Below are 11,910 nucleotides of genomic sequence, written 5' to 3'. Positions count from 1 at the left end.
GTCGTTGTTGGTGTTGGTGGTGTTGTTGGTGGTGGTAGTGAGTCATTTGGTGGTCATAATTTCAGCAGCAAGGAGTTGCCTGCTAACGTTTGACCTTGTTCAGTAAGTAGAGCTCTGCTGAGGACTGCACACAGAGGTAATCACGGCCTCTGAGCTCGGGGAATACAAGGCTGTGTGAAGGTTTGTCGTGGTGAGGACCTGCTCCTTCCTTTGGGTTTTGGTTCCTGTGTATTTTCGGGTTTTGAGAGTAGCAACTAATGAATGATTTTCATTATCGATGGATGAAATAAATTCATCCCAGAGCCCAAAGTTGCTTGTTTTGTCCAACCAGCAGTCCAAAGCCCAAAGTTAAACAATTCACATTTCTATAAAACAGAACTGCAGCAAATCCAGAGAATGTTATAAATAATATAAACAAGTTGCCAGTTTATTAAGTAAACAAGCAATAAAGAAATGGTAAATTCTACTTTCTCTGAAGGACATGTTGGCCGATGCAGTGTGTGGTCGCTGTTGAACTGAATTGCGTTGAACTGAATGGTGTTTCTGCTATAAAGTCGACCCTTATTGATGTAAACTGTGTGGACAAAATTAGAAGCACTTCTCATTATAAGGCGGTATAATTTAACACCACTATAACTACAGCTGTCAAAATGACCATAAAATTCAGTCAACAGCTCTTTAAACCAGTTAAACATAAACTGAACACTACAACCTTGATGGAGGTACAATTCATTGCATTTGTCTTTGCTCCCTAATAAGCTGGCAACACAGGATATATTCCCGTGTTACCAAAGACATTAATGCAGGAAAAATCACATGTATGCACACGTACTGATGTAATCAATTGGAGATCAATGCATGCATGCACACAACTCTCGAGACACTCGACGATTAGAAAAAGCACCTCCGTCCATCAAGTTGTAGATTTTCCTCCCACAGTTACTAGGAAACGAGAGGCTCACGGAGCCGCTCGTTGAGTCCGTGGAGTCGCTGCTCTGAAGCAGACCGGCAGCGAGCGGTAACGTGATTATGAGGAGCGAGGCGCTGGGGTCAAAGGCTGCGTAAATGCTCGATCCTGTACACGTTATATTAAGATCGCACTACACTGACACCTGTGCGCATGCTTCCCTCTCTGAATACGTATCATCACATGCACATAACTCTTAAACTCTGCCGTCATTCAGTACGTTTGCCCACTAAAAACGCACCTTCCCACTCTCTGACGTTGTAGACTCATGCTATCTTGTGTCCACGTCCCTGATCACCCCACGTACCACTTTCACAATGTGCTAACCTCATTGTGCATGCATGCTGCAGCACCCGGCCACACGTCAAGCAACTCATCTTCCGGGACGTGTTTGGAGACAAAGTACAGCAATCTTGGCCTCTGTCTCTCTGTTGATGCACGCCAATGTGCATTTGCATGTTTATCTGTGTAATGCGTGTGTATTTGCCGGCCTTTATTTAGCTTTTGTGGAGGTAGTTCTTGTGCAAGATGGCTGCGGTGTTAGTTTGGCTCCTTTTCTGTTTGGCAGATGTGTTTCTGCTTGGCCAGGAACTGTGGGATGGCTATTTGTCCAGTGTGGCAGCTTTCTCTCCTTCCTCTTCTTCTTGGCACACCGGGATGCCAAAGGCCGTCACGGTACGATATCGGCTCCACCTTCTCGATGGCCTCGGGAGTGTTGCGCTGCAGAGCTGCGGTGAGGAGCTCCGGGGTTTGGCAGCGGGGGCTCATCCACTCCCCACCACTGCCAGACAGATGCTCTGGAGATGGAGGAGTGTACACAGATGGGTCGCTGTCTGTCATTCAGACCTAAATGAAGTATTCGCTCATTGAGTTGAACATTGCCAAGAATGCACGAGCAGATTATGGGACAACGGGCCCCTGTGTACATGTAAAATGTATTTACACGCTGCTAACGTCGGCCCTTTGGTCGCTTTGCAGGACTGTTTGGTTATCTGTGGATGCAGGAAAAAGTCATTTCTAAATGTAAATGAGTGTCAGAGATAACTCGTAGTGTTTATAAAGATTATTGTACGAGGTATTTAATATCCATTTATTCCCTGAATCACATCCCCGCCCGTATCTGATGCCTCTTCAGGTCATGCAGGCAATGTCCCGACATCAACTCATTTTTGTTTTTACTGACAACAAACAAAGCTTCAAATATTCATATCTACCTAGAATTATTAATGCATCTTGGGGTAGTTTGTATCTTAGAGGTTTCATTAAGACATGCTGTGGAAAATGCCAGGAAAAGCTTTTTGAAGTCACTGTGGACTCCCCTTTTATTGCTTTGTGTCTTCCCCAGTGTTGTCTTTGAAATTAAACAACTGCTTACTTTGTTTCTTCTCACCTTCTGCGTTCATGTGTCAAGTGCAACTTGAGAACAGTGAAACCGCATTTGGAGTGGAGAAGAATCACCCTGGGATGCAGTTTGAAGTGTTGCTGGGAGAAAAATATAATTATGTGTGTTCACGAGTGTGTGTGTGTGTGTGTGTTTGTGTGTGTGTGTGTGTGTGTTTACACTGTGTATACAATGAAACAACAATGAGTTTTTTTTGGCTCACTTACATTGCAGGTATTGGCATGCAAACATGTCTTCTGTTGTAATGTTTCAAAGTGAGTAGAGCCCTCGGTGGACTTCAGATGTGATGTGGTGGATAAATGCTGACTCCGCGCCGAGTCCAGCACGAATCGACAAATGCGTCGTAGCTCACTGCGTTATCATTGACTGTCCTGTAGTGTGTCGCAGCAGCTCTTGTTAGTAAAATGTAAGCCGAGAGACGATCGATGTCAAGGACGGCGGTGAAGTGTCGAGGACACAAAGTCGTTTCTGTAGTTTTGCCGATCTCCTCTGAGTGTGCTCATGGAGGCGAGTGTGTTCATCTGAAGATGATCCTTCCTGCACCAGCAGTCTGTTCTGGTTTGGTGTAAAAGCACGTTAACCACAAACTGTTGTTGCACGGCAATGCAAATGTAGGAGAGAGGCCTCACCTGGTGTCAGCAAACAAAGAGCTTTTAATGTTTCTTTGTTGCTCTCCAGTGTGTTGCTGTCTGCACGCTTAAATGATAAGATATCTGACGGTTTTCTTTGTATTCTATGAGGGGAGGGAAGATATTTTTCATGAATATTTGTTGGTTGGAAAAAGAAGACGAGGGCTGCATCGATTAATCAGTTATTTCGAGAAATATTTAAGTCATTTTTCAACAAAAATGCCAAACATTTGATGTTCCTGTTCGATCATTTGGTGCTTTTTGTTGTCTTCAATTCTATTAAATGGAATATCTTTGGATTTTGGACTGATGGTCGGACAAAATAAGACATTTGATGACATTTTCTTAGAATATTGTGATTGACCTTTTTCACTATTTTCTGATAAATTTGAGGAAAATAATGGATTAATCAATAATGCTGCTGCAGACGTCACTTTAAGCTCCAGGAAGTTGAAATCAAGATGTTCACAGTTTTCTGACATTTAATAGACAAAATGATTAATCAAGGAAATAATTGACGGATCGATTTAAAATCAATCCAAAAATCTTGAGATTATTATTTTTTGATTAATCATTTAGTCTCATCATTGTCTTTAAAAAGAGGAAAAATGACGATCCCAATTTCCCAGAGCCCATTGTGACGCCTTCAGACTCTTTTCTTCCAACCAGCTGCCCAAAAACCAAAAGATTTTTAATCTATAATTACATAAAATGTGGGAAAGCAGCAGATCTTCACATTAGATTAGCTGGAACCAGTGATTCTTTGGCATTTCTGCTTGAAAAAATGGCTTCCACGATGAATCTTCTGCCGATTGTCTCGCCGTTTCAGCTCCAGTATACAAATACATCTACTATCCGTATTTGTGCAGATTTTCATTTGAACATTTCCTAGTATATTTCTTTTGTGCGAGTGTGTGGGTCGCCGTGTGTCCCTTTCTTGTGCTGATAACGACAGCCGGCTGTGAATGATTCATAGCTGAATACTAATGAGACATGCTGCAGATGTCTGGGAGAAGCCAAGCTGTGCCCTTTAGGTGTCACTCAGCCCTCTGGGACGTTGGTCACCTGCACGTCTCTCGCTCTCACGACTCACGACTAACAGAAGCCTCGTGGAAAAAAAACAAAACTGCAACTTCTTTAATTCTCCCATTTGTTCCAGACTTAATTTAACCTTTCTAACTTTGTGCGCTGTTATGGTAATTTATGACACTTGTGCATCGCAGACATGATGGAAAGCAATACGCGGGGTCCAGATTAAAATAGATTAATCATTTCTGCGGGCGCTCTTCAATAGATTAGTTGTTTGGGAAGAGAGTGCAACAAGATCTAATGGTAGAAGGTCACGGGCAGAGAGAACATGAGCGCTGTGCAGTGGAGGGAGGCTAGGGAGCTGTCTAATAACAATAGGGAGCAGTGTTGGCCTTCAAACATGTGCCTCATCGCTCACTTCCTCTGCTCTTCTCCTCCTTTTGCTCTCTCCCCTCTCTCCTTTTCTTGTTTCGTCTTCACGGTCGAATATACCTGATTCTGCCCGGGCATAGCATGAGTCGCTATTGATTTCTCTTCCCTCTGTTGGTGGGTGTTTTGGCGGAGGAGTTCAGGGACACACAAGGCTTTTGTTGTTGTTGTGGCCTTTGTAACTTTTCCACGTCTTCGCTCCGGTCCGGCCCCATACATGCATCGCAATCTACGCCCCGTCTCCGCGTGCCGCCCACCTGACAGCACGCCCTGTGAATGGCGGCCTCATTGGTGTCACGGTCCGGAGCCCAGAGGATCCTGCAGGTCAGGACTTCCCACCGGAGCGGCAGGCTGCAGTAAAATCTTTAAATAGCCAAGAAGAAAACATCCCACTGATCGACTCCAGAGCGCGTTGGAAGTCCATGTATATTAAACAGTTTGGAAATTCAGTGTCTCACTAATGGAGTTTAAAAAGGCTGTTTGTCGAAACCGTTACTTGAATCGAGATCAGAGCCAAGCGCATACCTATAATGTGCTATTTACCGCTGAAAGCCGGGATGAGCAATCAGCACGTTCTCAGCACTGCAAGATGGAGACTGGAGGGAGTTGTGGAGAGCAGCACACGCAGGCAGGCAGCAAGCTGTTTCTATGTGAAGGACTGAATGTCATGTGAGAGAATCGGTGAAGCAGAAGTGAGGCTTTATGGCACTTTGTAGTCAATACCTGTCGAGTAGAGGCAGCGTCTTAAGGCAGAGAAAGATGTTGGTTGGTATATTGTTTGTAGTCTATAATGCCTAGTTTAGTAAAAATCTATCTTTTCTATTCTAAATTAAAACATTTTTTTCAGATTTTCAGGTCCTTTTGCTCAAAATCACACTTTAATTTGATTATTCTGCAGCGATAAGATAATGAATCATTTAGTCAGTCAGATGCTGAACATTTGCTGGTTCCACCGTCTTAAATAGGAGAATATCCTGATTTTGTATCGTGATATTATTGTAAATTGAGCACCGTCGGTTTTAAGACTTCAGTCCGACCTGTAAATCGTCCCTTCCTGATATTAACTTATTCATGATGTATCATATCTGCGTATCACCTGATAACAAATTTCACAACAGAAATGATATTTTTGAGGTAATGTAGTCAAATGTAACGTAGCGTCACCATGACAAGTTTATTTTCAAGTGTGAAATGTCGCACTTAGCACATATCTTACAAAAATCAAGGGATGTTATTCAAAACTATTTGTGCATATTATGTGTTCATATGAAGAAATGAGTATCAGCAAAGAAGTATAGTTTAACAGATATGGAGCTTGGAAAAACTGGGGTCTAAGAAATTGTGATTTGTGAATTTTAGAACTACATTTCTAAAGACTGACAGATTAAACAATCTTGAAAAGAATCGTTATTTTCAGCCCTAAAGAGCACAGCAGTTGTCTTTGATCTGAAGCTGGTTTCAAAGGTGACGTCCGCTCTCTGAGCATACGGTTGACTTCTTTTAGCTTTGCATGAATTAATATCTCACCACTGTTCAGACCCTGCAGACCACTTAAACGGGGGCTGCTGGCGCCGGCTTCTGCTGTAAATCAGCCTAAGAGCAATTGAGAGACATTGGGCCGTGACACCGCCGCGTCTCCTTTTTGCATGGAGTGTGTATTACTGTCTCCGGCAGTTCAAGGGTCGGCTTTTATCTCCCCGACTCTTTGCCACGTTCGGTTACAAATTCCTGGCTCTCGTGTGCCGAATCCTCCGCTTGGGACGGAGCCGCACGGGTTCTGGCTCTGCACCTGTGCCTCATTCACAGAGAGTCACGTCTGGTTTTACCCGCTGTCATTATCATGATCATCATATTACGCATTCCCTTTCTGACACATAATCACTTTAATTGGACTGGAGCTAAAAAAATAGAGGCAATTTAGCGATGGAGAGGAGAGGAGAGAGGCATTCTGTATAATTGTGCTGATAAATCCTCTGTTTCCTCTCAAATATGTGAGTAGGTTTAGGGGTTATGTCTATGCGTGTGTGTGTGTTTGCATATTATCTTTGGGATTAAAAGGGGTAATTGTCTGTCTTTCTGTAGATTTGACAGCAGTGTTCCGCTGTAGCCATTTTGTGCATGTGTGTGTGGTGTAACATCAGCAGAGCCGGGGATGTTTCGGTACTCGTTTCTCTCTCGCTTATCGCCCGCCACCGGCTCCTGGAAGCCATAACTCACCACACACCACAGCTCATGTCTCATGACAGACGCACACATGCTGTAGAGGTGGCGCGCCGGTCGATTCATTTCAGTCACGTCCGATTGATTCTCATCGCTGTCGCTGCTGCGTCTTTTGGCAGATTTAAACTTTTTGTATTCGTCCTGGCACCGAAAGAAAAGTAGGTTTGTTATTACGTTACAGCGACATCACTCTGCATGATCGATCTGCGGCCTCGCTTATTATAGAGCCGACACGGCGGTGCTATTATTGTACCCAGGACATATTGAGGAGGACTCTGTCTGCTTCTGTGGGAATTGTTGAATGACTGCAAGGATATAATTAAGTCTTTGCTTCTCAATATTTTCTCTCTACACGTCAGTTTATATGTTTGAACTCCAGAGATAGGCTGATCCCATCAAGTGGAGCAGAACCAAGAAGTGTGATTTAGCTGAGTCCCACTTGTTACACTCGTAACAATAACAGGAATTGAAATTAATCTTCCAGATACATTTTGTTAGTGATTTGCGTGCTGTCTGTGCTGAGCCTGTCGTGATCCGTCCTGTGCCAAAGTACCGAACACTGAACACATCACAAAGCCCTTCACATTGATTTCAAACTCTACTTTTCTGGTGGCTTTTTGCCCACAAAAGCTAAAGTGATTCTTGATTTCTCTTCTCGAACGTTTGCTCTCACCACACAGAGAGAGGTGGGTATAGATTTAGTTTTACTGTCTGGGGGTTCTGTCTGTTTTCAGACAATGTGTCTCATCCTCTTGGCAGTTTTGTCGGTGTAGCAGCCATCGTCTGGTTCGTCCTGCTTTCTCTCAAAGGACTCAACTTCACATGAGCAGACGTTTGTGTGTCCCGCTCTCTGCACCAGTCCCCGGGCCTTTTTCCTCTCAGACTAGCAGATTAGAAGAGCAGCAACCAACAAAAGTGTGTGTGTATGTCAGTGTATACGAGTGTGCATGCTTGACTGTCTGAGAAACCACCAGGTACTATGCAGTAGGTGTGTGTATATTTTACAGTCTGGGGTTGTGCTTCTCCAGTGTGTGCGTCGCTGCACATTACATCATCTCCATATGATATGGCGTTCGTATTTATGCGATTTCCTGTGTACAAATGCTGTCTGCACGCTGCTGGAATACAAGACCGTTAACCTCAGCATCTTTCTGATGTCGCCCGCGCACAAACTGTGGACAATGGCGGTGCGCATCTTTGTGGGGCGGAGCGCCTCCTGAGTGAGCAATTCTGGTAGCACCTTGGGCCGCCAGCGCTGTCTCTGCAATCACGCTCCCATTGAGGGCAGCCTTTCATCTTGGGCCTTTCACAGAAAACCTTTCAGACGCAGGAAAGGGAGGATGGAAAGAGGGAGATCAGAGTGTGTGTGTGTGTGTGTGTGTGTGTGTGTGTGTGTGTGTGTGTGTGGAGGGGGGGGGGGGGGGGGGTAGAGGAAAGTGCAGTGGGAAGAAGGAAGGGAAGTGCTCCTGCAGCCGCGAGCGTCTCGTCTTCCAATGCCGGCTGTGAATAAGCATGCTGGTGATGAAGAGCGCGCAGATGTTGAGAGAATGTATGGTGGCGTGTGTGTGCGCGTGTGTGTGTGTGTGTGTGTGTGTGTGTGTGTGTGTGTGTGTGCTGTTAGTGCAGCTCTCCCATTGTGCGTGTTCACTGTGTAATCTGCTTCCCTCTAAACTTCAGAGTGTCTTATGGACATAATCATTGAGGCATGATGTCACCGTGGGAGAATAGCATTGCCCGGTATCAGTACAGTAGCGTACAGTACGTTGCATCACTTGGTTCGGCTGCTGGAGGTTTTGCTGTGCTGAGCTGCTGAGCGGATGGATAGAGGGTGTTTGCTGGCAGTGCAGGGGGAGGGGATGTTTGGTGAGGACTACCAGGTGTTCCTGTCTGATGGGCAGGCGGTCGGCCAGGTGTTGGTGCTGGGACACAGTGATCCCGCCGCTGGAGGTAAGCAGGGTGTCCATCCCACTTCAAATTCAACGTCAATCACTTCTTTTCAAAAAGCTCCCTTTTTCTAAATCTGTCATGTTGTTACAGAAACCTCTATCTGCGCCAACAGTTTGATCAGCCTCCAAGTTTGAACTTTGGACCGCTCCAACCGAAAATGGAAATGTGTGGAACTCATGAAAACGAGGAGCTGTTTTATGGGGCCCAAAAAACTTTCATCTTTCTCTGTTTGCCATCATCAGAGTTGTTAGTTTTTGCTTTGTGTAGCATTTATCCAAAACAAACAACTGGCAAGCGTTGTTGCCTCTCATAAATCATTTAGACCTACTTTGTCTGCCAAGTGGAGCCTGAGAGATCATTTCACACAGCAGTGTGAAACAGGTTTTGCTTTTGGATTCATATCCCGCTCTGTCTTTGTCATTACTGTAGGTGTGTGTGTGTGTGTGTGTGTCTGTGTGTAAATTGCTGTGGTCTTTTATGCTCTGGCAGCTTTCATGTCCACGAGGCTTTTGGGTGGACGGAGGAGAAATCTGAGCTGTCATTGATCATCGTGGAGAAGGAATGGGAAAGGGTACAACGTCCTGTTTTTCCTCCGTTTCCCTTTTTAAAGTCACCGTCTGCCTCCCTCCCCATCAAAAGCCAGGATTTCATGTCGGCAGCGAGGCTCATTAGCCTGCTCAATCCCATTCAAAATGTTCAAAAGACTTTGAAGTCAATGGAGTCGGATATCTGGTGGAAAAATGGGAATCGATTGTAAGGCAACCATTGTGTCTCCTCTCGTGACAATAAACGTGGAAACCACGTCACTTCCTCTCTGCATCCAGTCTCTTTAGGATCAGCAACAGCGTTGATGTCACACTTTTTTTTTTTTCCCAATACGATGGTAATATAGATGTGAATTAAGTTCACCCACGGTACATTCCCAGAGCGAACATCTGCTCCAAGTTTAACCGCTATATTCTGCATACACAGGGAAATGTGATGGTAATGACTTCCACCTCTGCGGCAAGACAATCAAACGCTGTTAATTAGTTCTGGCACTATAGTGCTCTCAATCAGGAGAAATCCTCTGCAGCTATGGGCTGTGATGGAGAAAGTCTCTCTCTGTGTGTGTGTGTGTGTGTGTGTGTGTGTGTGTGTGTGGCATGATTATTTTGTTCGATGGTGATTATGACGATTATCAGCTGGATGATTTAAACAGCCGAATTTGTGTCCTGTACTTTTGTCAGCTTACATCAACGACCTCAGAGGATTCCAAAGGAAACGAAGAAGGTTGGCGTGAGAGGATGTTTACCTTGAGAGCGGCAACAAATCGTCTCACATTAGCCCGAGTAACCTGCCCGCCACTTAGATGACAGCACTTTACGTAGTGATTGGAAAAAAAACAAAACTGCATTTCAGCGTCAAGATGTCAGATAGCCGCGGCCTGCTCTCTACGCAGCCAGGATTCAGTTTCAAAACCATTTGAGAGGAATTAAGGCAACACATGCCTCGGTTCCCTGTCACTCATCATCGGCGTGACAGACTGAGCAATGTCCCTTTGTTTGAAAAAAACAAAGCGAAGCAGGGCAGAGCTAAATGAAAGAGCAATATTTTCCGGCGCGTGACAGCAGATAGAGAGAGAGGGGGGGGGGAGACAGTGGGAGGGATGGCAGGAGTGTGCATGATTGAGATAAGCGACAGATAGATGGAGAGCCAGGCAGAAGTCCTTTCCCACACACTGGGTTCCCAGAGAGACCTCCCACAGAAACGGTGAAGCACACTGCAGTCACACTGTCACGCAAGGACATGTGAAGGACAGAGAGGGAGAGAGAGAGAGCACCTCCGTGGCAGAGAGCAGTCCAACCGAGAGAGAGAGAGAGAGAGAGAGAGAGACGGACCTTTTTCCTGCATTGAATTCATCGCACTGTAGCTCATGTTCTCCGTCTTAAAATCCTATTATTGCCCAGTTTAAAGGACAAATTGAAAAGTAATACCATCCTTTTTTGAAAAGAAGTGAACAAAAGCGCTTTACACGAGCGGTCTACTGTACGTATGATGGGTGCTGTGGTCGGTGACGGCTCATAAATACAGTTTAGTATGCCGCACCACAAGGGATGGATAAAGCAATTGAAACTACGAGCATGATATGAATAGTATGGAAGACAAAAAGCCTTCCTCTGCCCTGAGAACAGATCGAATTCTAAAACTAGTGATGTTTGGATCTGCTTGAGTTTGAGCTGAAATCAGTGGATTTGATTAGTGAGGATTTGAGGTTGACTTTAGCTGAAATCTCCCAATAATTGTTCCACATGATTCGTCTCTGCAGCTGCGTTTTGTAACCGGGATCCACGTGCGTCACTTTCATGTTTGTCCGCCACCAGCGTGCGTCTTTTCAGATCCAAATGGCTGCGTAACTTTGTCCGTCGTTACAGTTTCGTCACTGTGAGAGCGATCGGGTCCGGTTTAGATGTCTGAGGTTCAACGAAACAAGGTTACGCGAGCTATCCCTCAGGTTCCCCTCACCGTGACCGAAGTGATAATCCCTCTTTAAGTGGCCATGTGGATGCCGAATCGGGGTCACTGCTCACACAACTCAAGTCTCTTCATGCTATTTTTAGTCACGCCTTGTAGCGTGACTGTAGGGACGGACAAGGTCAGACCTTGGTCCAGGTCTTGGAATGTCTCGCGACGAGCATCGGACGGACTGCCATGAAATCCGGAGCAGACATTCGTCGTCCCCGCAGGACAAATTCCAATGGCTGTGGTCAGCCAGCTGTTAACATCCCGTGCCAAATGAAATGGCAGGTTTAGCTTCTTAATTTGTTGTCATTCTGAACTGTTAGGATGTTAAGAAAGCTTTTTATTTTATTTTAGCCTACTTGGCAGATGTCAGTCTTGTTCTTTTTCTGTGTCCCATCGATGCCTCCTCCCTTCCTCCCTTCCTCCCTTCCTCACTGTCTCCTCTCAGCGCCTCGCTCTCCCCGGCTCCCTTAGTAACTGTATCTATGCAGCAAGGTGTAGGCAGGGCCACGCGGGACTCCCTCTGATTGGCACAGAGTTCGTCATTTTTGATCCAGGATTGCATTAGAGTTCAGTGGTTTCTGCCTGGCACACACACCAGTAAGCCAGTTAACTACGTCTCAGTGGCCTTTGTTCCGCGGAGCCGGCAATGAATAAGTCAGCGTCCTACCGTGGGTTACCGGCTTAATGAGCTGGTTGCTGCTGTTTTGCATCGCACTTCAGCCCCCCCCCCGCAGGTAGCGTACATGCTGAAGTCTCAAGGCTAGACTGTGCCCTTGGTTTTG

Source organism: Pholis gunnellus (assembly GCF_910591455.1).
Source record: "Pholis gunnellus genome assembly, chromosome: 17".
Classification (NCBI taxonomy): domain Eukaryota; kingdom Metazoa; phylum Chordata; class Actinopteri; order Perciformes; family Pholidae; genus Pholis; species Pholis gunnellus.
Note: the sequence above shows the minus strand (reverse complement) of the source record.